Source organism: Bidens hawaiensis, unplaced genomic scaffold (assembly GCF_021521415.1).
Source record: "Bidens hawaiensis isolate Kalapana, Puna unplaced genomic scaffold, B.hawaiensis_p1.1 tig00001179_1, whole genome shotgun sequence".
NCBI lineage: Eukaryota > Viridiplantae > Streptophyta > Magnoliopsida > Asterales > Asteraceae > Bidens > Bidens hawaiensis.
The window spans coordinates 2716370-2735306 of NW_027491068.1; positions in this window are offsets into that span (position 1 = coordinate 2716370).

Here is an 18937-nt window from a genome sequence, read left to right on the forward strand (position 1 = left end):
AAGCTCAAGACCCTGCTTCAGGTGCAGGTACGAGTTCTGTTGACGATTCTGAAAAACAGATTATTGTTTATCGTGACTATTCGGCAGCTAAACCAATTGAGATGATTGAAGCTGACACGGTATTATTTATGGGTGGAACGGGGGTGATTAGAAGTATGGTGAACAAGGATGAGATAAAGGTGGGTGAGTTTGTTGACAGGTCTCTGACACGAGAGCAGATTTCCATATTGCTTGGATTGAATGACGAACAGCTGACCATGTTAGAAACTGAGCCTGATGTCGAAGTGGTGAATGAGGAAGGTATAGAGGATGATCTGTCTAGTCAAATGAATACAGATTTTATTTATGAAGATGAGGATGTTGAGATAGAAGACGTCACTGCTGAGGAGTATCTTGACTTGTATCAACACACGAACGTTGATCAAGGTGCTCTGGTTTTTAATGAACAGACTTTTAAAGAAGCTGAGGATGATTTGGAGAAGATGACTAAAGGAAAGAAGGTTGTGGATACTCGGTTTGACTCAATTGTGGACCCAACCGATGAGGATATTGCTAAGTGGTTCAGATTTAAAGCTGCGGGTAAGATTATCAAGGCGTATCGATTTGTTGATCAAGAACGGAAAGACACAGCAGCCGCATGGGTCAAAGAGAATCAAGTAACTACCTTCAAGACTGTACCCAAGGTCCATGGTGATATTGTCTCATGGCTATACGATTCCGAGCTTAAGGTATGTATAGTTAAATGGGAGAAGGAAGTTTAGTACTACGAGAGGATAATGGATGTTCTTACACTACCGCGTTGGGATGTTCATACCCTAGCGAGGCGTCCATTTATCAATCGTGGTGGCATCCGGACAGCTGAGTGGTTTCATCAACACTTGTTGTTCGCAGTTAATCATGGGTTCAAGTTCTTCAAGCCCCAGGTCCCGAGACGTAAATGCATTGACAAGATTGATCCAAAGACTGGGTGGAAGAAGCTTGTTCTTAAAGTAAAGCCGCCGAAGACGATGAAACAAGTGCCGGTGAATACGATGCCCCAACAAATGCATCTCTCATTCAACTGATGGTACTATGACAATCGTACGGGCGAGGCCGTCATTGTTCTTGGTCGAGGACTGGAGACTGAACTTATCAAGATAATCGACCCGATGTGGTTGGTTAATTTATCTGAAACAGACAATGATGTGCTACACAGGAAGCAGATTCTGATCGAGCGCCATGAAGATTAGGACCTGGCTATGCAATTCCAACGCGTTGTGCTTGTTTGTCATGAAAATGGAATTCATAGTTGCGTAGACTGGCGGTCCAAGCATTTCAAGTAACTTAAAGAGAAAGAGCTCAAGACGAGGGGGTGTCTGTTAGTGCACGGTTTTGCATCTTGAGTCTTTGTATTTATCGTTAATGTATTTGTTGTTTGTTTAATGTAATAAATTATTATTATTTCATGTAGTTCGTTAAAGTATGAGACTAGTTCGCTAAGGATGTTTAGAGAACTAGTCCTTAAGTTAAGTTTCCCCTGATTCGTTAGGGGATGTTAACGAATCAGGGGGTGTTTCGCCTATTTAATATATGTAACGAAGTAGGATCTGGTTCGCTAGGGGATGTTAGCGAACCAGACCTATCTTCTATAAATAGTGAACCCTGTTCACACATAATTTATGTTTTGAGAGTTTAATTAACGAATCTCTGTCCAAATCCTCTCTCGATCAATTACTGATATACATATACTAATAATATACAAATATATACAACACTTAATCATGAGTAATTATGAGTTAGATCTATAGTTGATGTATTAATCGATTAAGCACAGATCTGAGATCTGCTAGTGTTATTGTTATTGAGATTGATACACATACAGGATCCAACAAATGTCTTATCTATGATTTCAAACACAACAAACGAACCACCTTTCAAGTTGGTTTGTTTAAAAACCTCAATCAATCCATCCTCTAGCCTACAACCCATTCCATCCCAAAGACATGAAACTTTAAACATATATCTATCTGGAGCAATAAGCTCGAAAAGCGAATTCATGTAATTGTCACCAAATTCTTGAATCACATACCACTCAGGGAAATCCTATTAAACATGTTAATTAAAAGACATTTGAATTTGGAAACAATCATTAAAAACAGAAATTAAAACTTACCAAGTAATGGACATGTCGGTTTCTGACTGGAATACATATCATAGTACCGGATTGATCATTTACGTTTCTTTTGAAAGTAAACATATTCAACATAGATCTTGATTTAAGCTCAAAAACAACATATGTTCCAGCTTGTATACAACATTCTCTGATTAATTCAGTCCAACCGGTTCCAAAATAAAAGTCATCAAGTACTTTGATTATAACAACAGAAAACGTTCTACCACTTTGATTATAAATCAAACAACAGCCGGTATTCGGTTCATGTCAGCAAACATTGGTTGAACAGCTTTAGGAATGAGCTATAAGTAACACAAAAAATGTTCTTAGAATGTATATGTTGCAAAACTGTAAAATGTTTCATAAAAAAAATTAACCAGATAACATTAACATACCATCCTACTCATGGAATCGCTGTCAATATCTACCAGGAACTTAACTCCATTATTGAGACGTGGCATTTTTATGTTCTTACCAGGATAAGCGATGTCTACGAATTACAGTAAAGCGAAGTAGAAGTCGATTTAGGGTTTTGAAGTTAAAAGGGTTTTGAATTTTGGTTTTATTTATTTCTACACATTTAATTATTTATATATTTTGGTTTTTTGTTTTATAACTTTTTTAAAAAAATAGTATAAAAACATAGTCTTACTTTTAGTTTTTCTTTTTTACTAACATTCCGGTATTAAATTTCGTTAAAAGTTGAGTTCGTTTAATAAATCGTATTTTTTAAATAAATTTGAAATTTTATCCATTATTGAAGTATTATCTTAACCGTCAGTAAGATTTTCTGGATAAGATTTACAACTTCGTAATAGAGAGGCTCATAACACTCTAGTGTTATTATTATCATATGTAGTTTTGTATCATTATCATCTTCTAGGTTATCATCATCACCATATGTGTTATGATGATGATCAACATCATAAAATTATCATCGTTATCATGTATTATAGTGGTTATCATCATCATAATCATCGATCACCATCACCATGAAATGGCATCATCATCAGACGTACGGGTAATCAACGTGGTCATTGTATAGGCTATCGTAGTCGGCGTTGATCATACGGGTAACATATATCTCGTTATCAGTGTCGTCATCATCGTCAGACATCTCCATCATCATCATCATCATCATCATCATCATCATCATCATCATCATCATCATCATCATCATCCGATTGCCATGTACGGGATGTAGTCAGCATCGTATGGGTTATCGTAAACAAAACGCCCAATATTAGCGATCACTGTCGGCACCATCTTATGAATTGTTGTCGTTATCAAATGACATCATCAGTCGTACATGCTACCATCAGTATGACCATCGTATACGTTATCATGGTCGTCGTCGATCATACGGGTTACATGTCATTAAACATCGGTGTCACCATCATCATCAACATATAAATATATATGTGTGTGTGTGTGTGTGTGTGTGTGTGCGGGCGCGCCTGTGTGGCGTATTGTCATATAGGTACATCTAATTGGTCCTCATCATATATATGTGTGATCATCATCATAGACGTCATGCTCTTCGTACGAGCTACAGTCTCCATCGTATGGGTTGGCGTAAGCAAACCGTATATATAGGTTAGCAGCATCAATATGATAACCACCACCAACCCAGGTAGTTATATTAGCATCGTCTCATCATAATTCGGCCAATCATCATGGTTATCATATGGGATAGCATCGTCATTGTCTCATGTATTACATATCCGCAATCATACTACACACCACCGCCCACATTCGCCACAACAACCCCCATCACCAGCCACTAACCACACTCCACCACCACCCACCACAACCACCCACCACACCACCACCACCCACTAATATTATATATAAATATATATACATTTATTTATATCCATCCACCACCACCACCCACTACCCACCACCACCACCCACCCACCACCACCACCCACCACCACACATCCGTCACCACGAACCACCGCACCTCCGCCACCGTCCACCACCATCATGACCACCTGAACCCACCACCACCCACTAATATTATATATATATATATATATTGCTACTATAAAATACTAATCGTACGATTAAAATTTAAAAGCACGCGCCTTCTTTTAAAAGGGTCAAATAACTACCCTCGTAAGTCACTCATCTACTTCTGGAACGTGGATAAGTAAGTCAAAATTCCTAAAAACCGTCGACGATTCGTTTCTACTGTGAAGCACAAGCACAAGCTCGAGTGGTTTAAAAGGGTCAAATAACTACCCTCGTAAGTCACTCATCTACTTCTGGAACGGAACCAAAATGAAGAACCCTAACTCATCTACTTCTGGAACAAAACCAAGGTCGAAGCAAAAGCACGATAGTCTCAGAATGAAGATGGAACAGGTGTTACTTTATGATTTTTTTAGCGTTTTAGGTTTACTTAATCTTAAAATGTAAGCATTTGTTTGAATCTTCTTATGTATTAATGCGTTTGATAAGCGTGTTGTTATTGTAATACATATCCTTGTTTTTTTAAACCTATGTATAATATTAAAGCATGTTATATGCGTATGATTAGCGTGTTATAGCTTTGGTATGAGAATTTATCATTGTGATGTTTGATAAGAGTTTTCTGTTTCCTTGTGATTCGTGTTGTTATCCCTTACCCCCGTGTTTTATTGTATGTATGTGATTCAGTTGTCGAAAAAAACAAGACTGATAAAAGGAAGACTAAAAAAGTTGCTCCGGTGGGGAAAACAAAACATGTTGTGGAAGCAGACTCTGATTCAGACATTGACACAAAAATCGACAGGTTGTTGTCAAAGCGGAAACAGGTGGAACACAGCACCTTTGGCCTGGACTTTCAGCGTCCAAAAAAGAGAACCATTAAAGAAAAGAAGCCAGCCGAGAGGGGACAACCTTTTGTTGAATTTGTAGACAAAAAATTGATGAATAGGTGTGCACCTTGTAATATTGTTGATGCAGTGAAGGCAATGACCACTGCCCAAAAAACTTGTGTGGAAGAAATGGGTTTCGGGTCAATGTTAAGACTTCAAGTAACCCAAACTCCAACAACTTTGGGATATTGGTTGCTCATGAACTATAATAACCGTTTAAATGAATTGAACATTGGGAGCGGTGTTATTAAGATAACACCACAAAAAGTACATGAAGTGTTGGGGATATCAATGGGTAAGATTCATGTTTTAGGCAAGAGTAGACCAAGATTGGGGGAAGATCTTACTACATATTTGTTCAAAAATCAATTCCCGACAAACTCAAGAATATATATAAAGCATGTGAAAGACAAACTGGCCGCGGATCAAGGAGTTGGTGAACTGTTTAAGATTAATTTCCTTGTGTTGGTCAACACCTGTATAGGATTTGTGACAAAATCAACAACGGCAATCAACGATTCATCGCCGCAATTGATAAAACCTCGGATATTCCAAATATGGACTGGTGCAGCTATGTTATTGAAAACTTGAAAACGATAAAGGAAGAATGGAGAGGTATCAACGTTCAATACAACGGTCCGATGACCTTCCTTGTGATGCTTTACACGCATGAATACCAGAAAAAATATGGTCCATTTGGGACTCCCGTCACAATGCCTGCAGTCAACTACATAACAACAACTACTCTTAATAAGATGGAAAAATACTTGGAGAATAATGGTCCTCCCTTAGAAGAAGATGCTACTGAGGTTGCTGTTGCTGCTGTGACGTTTAGTGTTAACGGGAAAGGGATTGATGCGGCTGCTGCTGCTGTGACCGTTAGTGCTGCCGGGAAGGGACTTGATGAGACTGTTGATGCTGCTGTTGCTGATACTGCTGCTGTGATAGTTAGTGCTGCCGGGAAGAGACTTGATGAGACTGCTGCTGCGGCTGCTGCTGCTACCACTGCTGCGACGGTTAGTGCTGCCGGTAAGCCTGGAGTTGAAAAAAACACTGCAGCTAAGGAGAAACAAGAACATGGTATTAAACTTGTTATTTTCTTCTAAAAACTCTCATATCTCTTATCTCTACATGCATTTTATGTAATACAACATTATATGTAATTAAAAAGCAGATGGTCAAAGTGCATCTGAAACAGATAATGCCGATCAAACAGCTGAACAAGATTTGGATGATTATGTAAGCGATTATTCACCTTTAAGTTTGCAAATGCCTATCGTGCTTGTTGACTATTATTTAACTCCATTACAACTGGCTGGGATAAATTGAAAATGTTTTTGAATTAACAATAACTATATTTTCTTTTTATAGTCTTGGAATAAGGCAATGGATAACAAGTTGAAGAAATTTGATAAAATTTGCTCCGAGATCAACGAGTTGGTCCGTCAAGGAAAGGATAGACATCCATCAAATGAGAATATCTTTGCTAGATGTTGTGAATGGGAAAACAGATTCACTAATAATGTGGTCCCTAAAACACAAGATTCAGATGTTGGTGTTGGTGGTCCAGTGGCTGCTCAGAAAGGTATTTGGGCTAAATTAATTATTAGTATAATTAAAACACTCTTAAAACACTTATGCTGTTATTTTAAACTTATTACATCTGTGTGATGCAGTTGATTCAGATGTTGGTGTTGGTGGTCCAGTGGCTGCTCAAAAAGGTATTTGGGCTAAATTAATTATTAGTATAATTAAAACGCTCTTAAAACACTTATGCTGTTATTTTAAACTTATTACATTTGTGTGATGCAGTTGATTCAGATGTTGATGAAGTTGTTAATACAGTGCTTGCGAAATTAAAAGAGGGTATTTAATTATAAATAAAAACCAAAAGGTGTTGAAGGTATTTAATTATAGTTACAATTATTTTCAGTCAAATTTAATGTGCGTTGTTTTATGTTTAACAGTTGACACCGGATTGTCAACAAGTGATAGCCCAGATGCACTGAACTCACCATGTCTTCTGAGAGAGGTTGACGTATCCGCTGGTGTCACGGAATATGAAGAAATAATTTTAGAGTATATATTTTTTTGTCTTGAGACATTTGGGAGGAGGTCTACAAGTCCACTCACATAGAATCGTTCAAGGTGGTCTGTGAAAGCTTCTATCATGTCATTTATATAGCCGCCAATGCAATGGATGCATTCAGCTATATAATGAACTATGAAGAAAAGAAAAAAATTTGCAGCATCACCGTTCAGATTCTTTGCTTCAAGCAATGTGCTGGTACAAATTAATCTATTTTGTTTGCACTATTAGAAAATGCACAATAAACGCTTTAATCATCTGCATTTTAATTATTATACAGACAAATGAACATTATTCTGAGTCAAGGGGTTTTACAGACAAATAAAAACTGGATGTGTTTTCAGACAACATCAAAAGAGAAATGGCAAGGAGTGGAATTCTATCACTCAAGGAGGTTGCTATAGTGCTCGTGCCAATAATACAACGCGATCATTTCTTTATGGTTACCTTCAATCTTCAAACATGAGTGATAGAATTACTTGACAACAGTGCAAATCAAGAAATATCAGCTAATGCAAAGTTTAAAAGCTTAGAAGACAAATCAAAAGCAATTAGAGAGAATTTTGAAGAAAGATACGGAAAGACTCCTGATATACTGGTAAACATATATACCTTTACCCAAAAAACATACATACCTGTTATAAAAATTGTCAAAATACTTAAATTGCTTTCTATTTTGTGTAGAGAAACATTTTTTGCATGTATCTTAAAATTATCAAACACCCCATTACTCAGCAAATCCAAGTCGCAACAATCAATAGATTGAAGATGAGATGGAGAACAAAAAGTAATGGAATAGATTGTTGTATTTTTGCTATGAGACACATGGAGAAATATGATGGGAAGAGACCATGGGGGTGTAATCTCCAAAAGGAAGGCCCTGAACAAAAAAAGACAGCTAAAATGGTTGAGGTTAAAGTATTTATGCAAAATCCTCCTCTCGGATACAAACCAACACAGAAATACTCTTATCAAGAATGCACTGCTATTCCATGAAAATGACGACACTCGTTTAACCGGAGAAGAGTTGATTGCTGAACTTAAGATAAGGCAACAAAAAATTTGAATGATTTCAAAACCGACTGCTATGTACTTTAAGATACTTGTTATGGAGATCTCTAGTCTTTTGTTAACAGTTTGTTATGCACTTTAAGATAATAGTTACATGTTGAATCAATGTTTTAACACAAACATAAAAATTTTATTATTACCAAAACACACCATCACAAACATACAAATTTTTTTACTACTAATCTCTGAGTGACATAAGAAACTTCAACTTCAATTCCATTGAGCAATTCAGTTCAAGAATTGCCTTGCCCAAAAGTTTTAACTCGTCAAGCTCTCTATGTCATACATCAACCATAAACAAAACAGCAAGATCTCGGATAGTACTAGCGGGCATTTGAGTAAGAACTTTTGCAATGACATCCCTGGCATCCAAGCTGTTGCTAGTCTTTACAAATTCTTCAGTAAGAGTTTCCCGACAAGCTTTATCTATCTCTATTTGAGCCTCAATATGCCTTCTAAGGGCAGCCTTGTAGGATCTGGATGATGATGATGATGATGACGATGATGACGAGCAATCCATTATTAACTAAAAAATAATTTTAAATTATGTAGGTATATGAGTTTCACAAATGTGGTGTAGGTATATATAACCAAAAGGCTCACAGACAAAACAAAAGGGTGTCCCACGCATGGGAAACGCACACGGACGAATAGTAACTCTGTAATAAAAAAAATAAAAGGGTGTCCCAAGCTTGGGAAACACACCAGACGAATAGTAATTGTATTAAAAAACAAAATGGTGTCCCAACCTTGGGAAACGCAACAACTTGTCTCATGTGTTTTTGTTTAATCTAGAGATTACTTGCATTTATATCGCCAGTCAAAATTAATTGATCGCAATTATACGTCACCTGTCAAAAATGCCGGGAAAAATATTATGGTAATGATAGCCTACATTAAAGTTAAGCTATATCTTACTAGATCTTACTATATCTTACTACAAATCAAACTTAACTACATTAAGTTTGGTTATTCAGTCACACTAACAGTTTCAGAAAGATAACAAAAATGAATTCTTCTGAGAAAACCGTGGCCATAGTGAAAAAAACGATGGATTTTCAGAAAGAGAAAGACGACTCTTTGTTGAAGAAAGTCGAAGCGATTAGGGCTACACTCGCTTGGGAAAAAACAAACACCTTCCAATCCTGTAACCTCATGTTATGGGAAGACGACATTAGTTTCGAGCAATGGTTGCTGATTATCAGCAACAACAGTATGAATGCTACGACTCAGTGTGTGAGACCCTGGTGTCAACACCATAACTACGGTGTCAACCAACATGAGTTTTAAGGAGATGGGGGCGGAGACTGTGGACAAGGCGGAGTGATGGTGATGTTAGCTTCTCTCTTTTTGGTTTTTTTGTGATGCATTTTAATTAATGGTACTTTTTGTAAGGCATCTTTTGATGAAAGGTAAATATATGGATTATCTTAAAATGCTTTATGTATTGTAATTAATGGTACTTTTTGTGATACATCTTTTGATGAATGGTAAATATGGATTAATGGTTCTCATCTTTCTTTGTTAAAAATGCGTGTAATCAATTAGCTTAAAATATGTTATATATTTGTTCAAAAGAGTCTATTACGCTTGCAACACGCTACTGTACAAAGACATATATAAATATCCTACAACGCTGGTAACACGCATGTGTATAACAACTCCTTTCTAAACCCTCCTATATATATATACTTATATATCTAGTTTAGTTTTCAATAAAAACTCCTTTTTCACCATGGAAGAAACCTTATCGCGGACCACAACATCCAATAACAATCGATCTCAGGTTCATTGCTTTTGTGGTCAAGAAGCCATTCTAAGAACATCAAGGACCACCAAAAATGCAGGTCAGAGGTTCTACAATTGTGCATCTCAGGTTAGTGAAATTGCAAATAAAGTTGGAATTCATCTACAATTGTTGACCCTAAACTCTATATTTTTTAACTTAGGGCAAAAAATGTGATTTATTTACATGGTCTGATTGTGTTTCGTCCACAAGATCTGATGTGTGCACAAGATGTACAGACATAATTCCTATTTTGATAAGGGCAAATAAGTCATTAGAGGATCAACTTGTAAGGAGTGTAGCTTCACTGATTGAATCAGAAAAAAAAGTGAAGATATTGTATTTTATTTGCTTTTTGTTGTTTTTAGGGCTTTTAATTAGTTTTGTAATTAAAAGCTAAGAAACTTTATTATGATTTTAGACCAGCTATTATGATGTATTTTTATGTTTCTGAACGGATTTAAAGGCCTTTTAATGAGTAGTTTAGTTTGAGTGTTTTCAAAATCACAGTGTATTTATTTCATTGAAAAGAAGTTATTATAAAAAATTAATAAAAATATGTTCCCTCCAGAGTTTCGAACCCGCGGTATTTGCAATCTATGTTTAATCACAAGCGCCTCAACCGTTTGAGCTACACCCTAAGAACGTAATAGAACCTCTTCTAATATTTATATAACGAAATTTAGAAGTTTAAAATTTTCATTTTTACCCGCCAATAAATCGAGTTATCTTCTGGAAGACTCCCAAATCAATTAGTATTTATTGAACCAAATAAAATCTCACCAAACCCTAATAAATGATCTGCTAGTGTATTTATTGAACTCTCATCAATATAAATCCTACCAAACAGCTTCATTAATCTCAGGTGAGTACCAAATATTTTTGCTTTTAATTAGTCGGTTACATTTATTGGCGTTAATTAGTGTGTGTGTGTATGTGTGTGTGTGTGTGTGTGTGTGTGTGTGTGTGTGTGTGTGTGTGTGTATCGTTGATGACATAGTTAATAAAAAATTTCTTGGAAGATGGATAAGTCTTGGATGTCAGTAGGCGACATGTGCAGTAATGCATATAAAGATGGTGTTAAGGCATTTCTACATTTTGCAGTTCGTAATTGCAAAGAGACATCACCACCAATTTCTATGTCATGTCCATGTGTTCGGTGTGTGAACCACTTATCTCTTAGTGTAGGCGATGTAGAACATGACTTGTACAGGTTTGGAATTGATAAGAGTTATACTACTTGGATAAAACATGGAGAAACCGACACCAACATTCCAACTAATGTTAATAATACTGGGTTTGCCTACACCTGCATTCCAACTAATTATGATAATAATACTGGGTTTGTTGACACCAACATTCCAACAGATGCCTGTGAAACTGTAGAAATGGTAAATGCTACAAAAGACAATTTCAAAGGCGACAAGAAGTATCAACGGTTTCTACAACTACTTGTTGATGCTGAGAAGCCCCTATTTAAAGGATGTCTTGACTTCACCAAGTTGCCTGCATTAGTACAACTACTCAACTTGAAGAGCAAGCACGGGGTATCTCATAAGTTCGTTAATGAACTTCTGAAATTGTTGAAAAAGATGCTACCTGCAGATAACGAAATGGTAAATAATATGTATGAGGGCAAAAGGATGATGAAGGCAATGGGCTCAGGATATGAAAAGATACAAGTGTGTATCAATGACTGCATTATTTACTATAAGGATTACAAGGATTTGGAAGCATGTCCAGTTTGTAACAAGTCAAGTTGGAAGGTGGATGAGAAAACTAACAAAACTTACATAAACACGCCCGCTAAGGTACTGTGGTACTTTCCCATTATTCCACGATTCAAGCGCCTCGTTCAATCAAAGACCACAGCAGAGAAGTTAACATGGCACGCCATGAGTACCAATAAACCCGGTGTTTTACGCCACCCATCAGATTCACCAGCATGGAAAGCCATAGATGACAGGTACTCTGATACCATCGGAAGCGATCCAAGAAATCTTCGTCTAGGGATTTGCACTGATGGGGTCGACGTACATAGAGGCAACAGAAACCATAGTGTCTGGCCTGTTTTAGCAGTCATTTACAACCTTCCACCTTGGATGTGTATGAAAAGAAAATTCATCATGTTTTCCTTATTAATATCCGGAGTGCCAGGAAACAATATTGATGTGTTTTTACAGCCTTTAATTGACGATCTAGCATCTTTATTTGAGGTCGGGGAGCCAACATATGATGCATATAAACAAGAAATGTTTACACTACGTACAGTTGTGTTATGGACGATTAATGATTACCCTGCTCTTGGTACACTATGTGGTTGCTCTTACAGTGGATTCAAAGGTTGTGTGGTGTGTCGGGGCGACACTCAGTGTGTTCGACTTTATCACACAAAGAAGCAGAGTTATGCTGCCCACAGAAGGTATTTATCACATGACCACCCTTTCAGAAAACAAACAAAGACGTTTAACGGAAAAGAGGAGATGAGAACCGCTAAAGAGCCTATGACAGGGGAAGAGATATACGACGAGGTCAAAAACATTAACAATGAATGGGGAAAGGGATCTGAATCCCTAAGTGGGAGTAAGAGGAAAAGGGATAACACAACGCCGCACCAATATTGGAAGAAGTTCAACATATGGTACCAACGGCTCAGCTATTGGAAGTATTTACCTGTCCAACATTGTATTGATTTGATGCATGTTGAAAAGAATGTGACAGAAAGTATTGTTGGGACGTTGCTGAACATTCCCGGTAGGACAAAAGACGGATTGGCAGCTAGAAAGGATTTGGAGTTTTTAGGGATTAAAAAGGAGTTGCAACCGAAAGCAAAAGGCTACAATACAGAACTGCCTGCAGCATGCTTCACATTATCAGCGCAAGAAAAAGACATGTTTCTTGAAACACTGTATAAACTGAAGGCTCCACTAGGGTATTGTTCTAACTTCTCTAGTTTGGTGAATCTTAAAGAAAGGAAGCTACAAGGCCTTAAATCACATGATTATCACATGCTTATGCAACAGTTTCTGCCCCTTGCAATACGGTCCATCATGCCAAAACCAATGAGAAATGCTATAATCAGGCTTTTTTTTTCAAGTCAATTTGTAGCAAAGAAATCATTGTATAAGAGGTTGATAAGATGCAGGAAGAGCAAATAGTTACACTGTGCCTACTGGAGAAGTACTTTCCGCCATCATTTTTTGATGTCATGGTTCACTTAACCGTGCACCTTCTAAGAGAGATAAAATTATGTGGGCCACCATGCTTTCGTTGGATGTATCCCTTTGAAAGGTGTATGAAGGTTATCAAAGGGGATGTGCGAAACAAAACTTATCCAGAAGGGTGCATTGCTGAGGAGAACATTGCGGAAGAAACAATCGAGTTTCTGAGCGAATACCAAAAAAACATCAAGAGTACTGTTGGTATTCCACATGATAAGCATGATGATAATGGGGAGACAATTCCTGTCACAGGCGTTAAATCAGTTGAAGTTTCTCCTGATCTTTTCAAGAGAGCACATTTCTATGTGCTGCAGAATACGCCTAAAATAGCGCCGTATATCGAGTAAGTATTACTAACATATATACTCTAAATTATATATATATATATAAATATATATATATAGGGTGCAGTTACTGTATATAGAAAACTTAAACACTCAGCAAATGCACCCATATATTAAATCAACTTAAACACTCAGCAAACGCACCCATATATTAAATCAGAATATACCGTACGTTAAGGCATTAGCGTACAGTAACTGCACCCATATATATATATATATATATATATATATATATATATATATATATATATATATATATTAATTCATAATATATTATACTCCTACTTGCAGACAACACAAGACCTCTTTGAAAAACCACATGCCTGGTAAACGACAAGCATTGCTGGAGAAGGAGCATACTTTAAAGTTTGGTGACTGGTTACGTGACACGGTAGATCAATTTATTAAGTCGTCTATAATTTTTAAAATTCTTTTATAGTTTCTGCAATGTAGGTGAAGAATCTAATCCTTGTAATGAAATTCAGGTTGAAAGAGAGCTAGCGGGCTCCCCAGGTTCTGTATCGGAAACCGTAAAGTGGATTTCACACGGAGCACACCGCAACGTTTACAAATACGACTCGTACGACATCAACGGTTTTGAATTTCGTACAAAATCTCATGATGGTAGAGTTTACTAGAACAGCGGGGTTGGTGTAGAGGCGGATGACATGCACATCAAAAAAGACGTGATGACGTATGGACAAACTTTTATTTTGGGGTTTTGCAAGAGATATGGGTCCTAGATTATCATACTAAAAGAATCCCGGTCTTCATGTGCCAATGGGTTGACCGTAAACATGTCAAACATGATATTCTTGGTTACATGTCGGTCGACCTAAACAAATTTGGCCACAAGGATGATCCGTTCATATTGGCCTCGCAAGCACGCCAGGTGTTTTATGTTCAAGATCAGCTGGATAGAAAAAAGCATGTTGTCTTCATGACTCCACCCAAGAATTATAGGCATTCGTATGACGAGGTCAATGAGGAATTTAGTACGGTAACTTTCCCTCATGAGGGTAATACATTGCCACTTGTACAACCAAATCAACTGCTTCGTAATGAGTCCCCGGATGATTACTGGAGGCCCGGGAAAAAGCCTACAACTATTCGTAATGGAGATTGACACCGATTTCGGGGTTGTCGACCCAGCAGTTGTGTTCGTTCGGCTTTAATGTTTAAATATAGTTGTGATACATGATATCACCATTCTTTACTTTGTACTTATTAATTCAAACTAAAGAAATATTGGTTTTTTTTAATACTATTACCACTTATACGTACAGGCCGGTTTGTTGAATTCATTTCATCTTCTGGCTATTTTGGTCAATTGGTGTCAAGTTCAAACATACATCATGTTACATCGATAAAAGTCACAATTGACTTGTAGTGTACCATAGTAAGATCAATAAAGTCATTACACTCATAACTAACTCGTGCGATATCAAAGTTACATTAATACAAAGAAAGCCCAAAAATGCATCATGTTGTCTAGGGTGTTCGGTGACAGTCATCATTTCTCGTCTGATGGTTTTGTTTCTTGCACAACCTCTATTTGGTTATGTTTCAACATACTTTTCAACAGCTGGTTTCCTGCAAAACATTATCAACTCATTTTATAAAAAAAAAGACCATTATGCCCTTCTTTTCACTAACCTGCATACCAAAATTGTACCCTCCAGACTTTGAAGAAGCCTTTGAACAAATAAAATTTAGTTTTGAAAAACCGCTTCCAAACTCAATGCCATCACCAGTAACCTTAGATTTAAGATTTGGTGATAGCATTGAGTTTTGGAAAGGATTTTATCAAAATCTAAGATCTTTGGGAAGTTTAAGATATGTGGAAACCTTAGATTTTTTCTGCTTGGCCAAGTTTGGAATTCACATAACATATATAGAAGTGTAATAAATTTCAGTCACCAGTTTTATTGCAGTCATTAAAGTCTCTATTGTTATATAGTTGGTTGTTGAGTGTATAACACACTATAACTGCATACTACCTGTCAAAATGGTTTCCACACGCTTTGAAAACGCACGGAAGCTAATTATTTTTGGAAATTAATTACATTTATACCTACTACCTGTCCAAAATCTTGGAAATATATTTATGTAATGATAGTCTACATTCAATAATTAAAATAAAAAAAACTAGTAAATCACACGCTTTGTACGCTTTTAATACCTGTCAAGAATCTTGGAAATATATTTATATAATAATAGCCTACATTCAAGTTAATTAAAATAAAAAAACTATTATATCTTACTAGATACGCTACAAATCAACTGAACTACAATAAATTACTGTCTCAACTACCAAAAATTAAATTTTAGGTCTATTTTGTTATTCAATCACACTAACATCTATTTTAAAGTTAATTAAAAAAAATACATCCAATACGCTATACATACGCATAAACCAAAATATAATAATAACATTTACAGTTAATAATTAATAACATTTACAATAATAACTCCTAGTTAATAATATCACGCTTTGGAAACGCTCAACGCTCTACAGTTAATAATAACATTTACAATAACAACATTCACATAATATAAGTGATTAGGTATTAAAAAAAACAGTCATTAAATTTCAGCCACCAGTTATATATATCACGCTTTGGAAACGCTCCACGCTTTACGGTTAATAATAACATTTACAATAATAACATTCACATAATATAAGTGATCATGTATTAAAAAAAATTAATATGATTAATCAATTCACATAACATAAACATATTAATACCAAAATATAAAAATTACAATAATAACATTTAATTACATTAATATAGAAAACCAAAAATTACATAAAACTATAACTAGCTCCTAGCATCCGACTCCGTCTCAGAATCTACATCGACATCCATCATAGACCTCCCTGTAGATTCCGTATCCGAATCTACATCCGGATTCTCCTCTGGAGTATGAGAGGGCATGATCCTCTCGTACATGCCATCGGAGGTGTAGGTGGAGTCCCGAAGCCTATGGAGGCAAAGGTTCACCTGAGAATGGAATGCCCCATAAACGGACACCGCCTTGAAGTGCTCCAAGTCGTTCAACTCGATGTAGGCCACCTCGATTCCCGGCACTACCATTTCAGTGCTGAAATAATCAACAGTCGTGTGCCCAAGCCACCTAACCATTCGGTTAAGTTGTTGGTACGTGTAGGTTTGAGGGTTGACATAGTCAATATACCTCACCCTTTGATTCCTCCGGAAGGCGCCGGAAAAAAAAAGTGGAATCGTATCGTGAAAAATGTGGGGTCGTAGTAGATGGGGGCTTGAGCACCCGGTGCACGTTCAATCCAAGCTGCAGCCATTATCGAAAATTATAATCGGAAGAAAGGTGGATTGTGAGTGTGATAGTGGATTCTGATTATGGATTGTGATTGTGGATTGTGATTGTGATTGTGACTGGTATTTAAACACCATCGGAAACCGCCGGTACATCTCCCTGACAATTTGAATTTGGTGGCACAAGAAACTGTAAAGGCAATGATGACGTCGCCACTCGTCAAATCAACGTGTGGCCATTAATTACGTTTTTGACACGCTTAAACATATTTTAGTGTGACCATTTATCAATTATAGCCACACATAATAAGTGTATATGTGACAATAAAAAACTTAGAAAAAATAAAACTAACATACTCTTTGGTCACACAACCTCTTATAAGTGGCCATTAATTAAATTTGGACACACTTAAAAATATTTAAGTGTGACAACTTATCACTTATAGCCACACATAGTAAGTGTATCCGTGATAATAAAAAACTTAGGAAAAATAAAAGTAAACTACTCTTTGGTCACACAACCTCCTATAAGTGGCCATTAATTACATTTGGACACACTTGAAAATATTTAAGTGTGACAATTTATCACCTATAGCCACACATAATAAGTGTATCCGTGACAATAAAAAACTTAGGAAAAATAAAAGTAAACTACTCTTTGGTCACACAACCTCGTATAAGTGGCCATATATTTTAAGCGTTTTAGCCACATTACTAATAAATACAATGGTTGTTCGTCATATTTCGCCACTTTATTAAAAATGTTGCTAGAAAATGTGACATTAGGTCACACAACGTAATATAAGTGGCTATATCTTTTACCTTTTAGACACATCTCTTATCAATACAGTAGCCGTTTGTCACATTTGGCCACACTATTAAAACATGCGGCTAGTTAAATGTCACAGTTTGTGGCTAATGCATGTGTTTTTGGTCACATGTATCAAAGATCAAACAAACTATGACTGTAGGTCACATTTCGCCACACGTTTTTATAATGTGGTTAGTTTTTGTCACAGTTTTTTTCAAAGGTGTGGCGAAAAGTACCTGAGTAGGTATAGAATTGTCACATAAAGAATAATATGTGTGGCCAAAACATTCTGGAAGGATTTCAAACATGGTCAAATACCTTTTAGCCACACATTTAAGCCGAAGTGTGGCAAATCGCCCAGACCACATGTGTGGCCGAAGGTCGATATTCACGTAGTGGAAATCGTCCATTAATAGACATGCTGAATAAGGATCCTAGATTCATACTCCAGCTAGAGAATACTCCATAAGGATAATTGATGCAAACATGTCTTCAAGAATGACATATCTTGTCTTTTAGTATTCGGCAATCGATTTTATTATTCCGTTACTTCTCGCCTTAGCTTAGTCTTCAATCTTGACCATATGCTATAGATGTCTCGTAGCGGAACGTACAGTAGACTGGATCTTAGAGTTGTTATACCTGTCTAACACATCACCATACTAAACGCAATCATTAGTAAACAAATAACGCCGAGGATCATTGATCCTTTATAACCTGCTACATATCTCAAGGATAATCTATCCATAAGATAGTTAAGGATTAAGAATCCTCAGCATAAAATTCATGTCCTAACAGGGTTCAATGTTTTCGTTGTGATTAGATGGGTCACTACGCTTCGACATGCCCGGAAAGAAGAGGAAAACGAGCCGAAGCAAACTTAACCGAAGCAAACGAACCAACAACAAAGGAACTTTTGATGAAAATAAGTATCAATAAAGAAGTCATGTTGAATGAAGATAATTGCATCCTAAGCGGTACGAGTCGGAACCGATGGAGGATGGTCTTTGGTGCCTCGATAACGGGGCGAGCAATCATATGACGGGTATGAAGTCTTATTTTTCTAAATTAGATGAAACTGTTGTTGGTCAGGTTCGTTTTGGTGATAGTTCGTGTGTCGACATCAAGGGGAAAGGTTCCAATACAATTATTGTGATGATGATGTTGAGAGAATTATCTCAAACGTTTATTTTATCCCGAACTTAACGAGCAATATTTTAAGTTTGTGACAAGCAACCGAGCATGGGTGCAAGGTGATCATGGAGGATGATCAACTTTTAGTTCTTGATAAATCGAGAAAGGT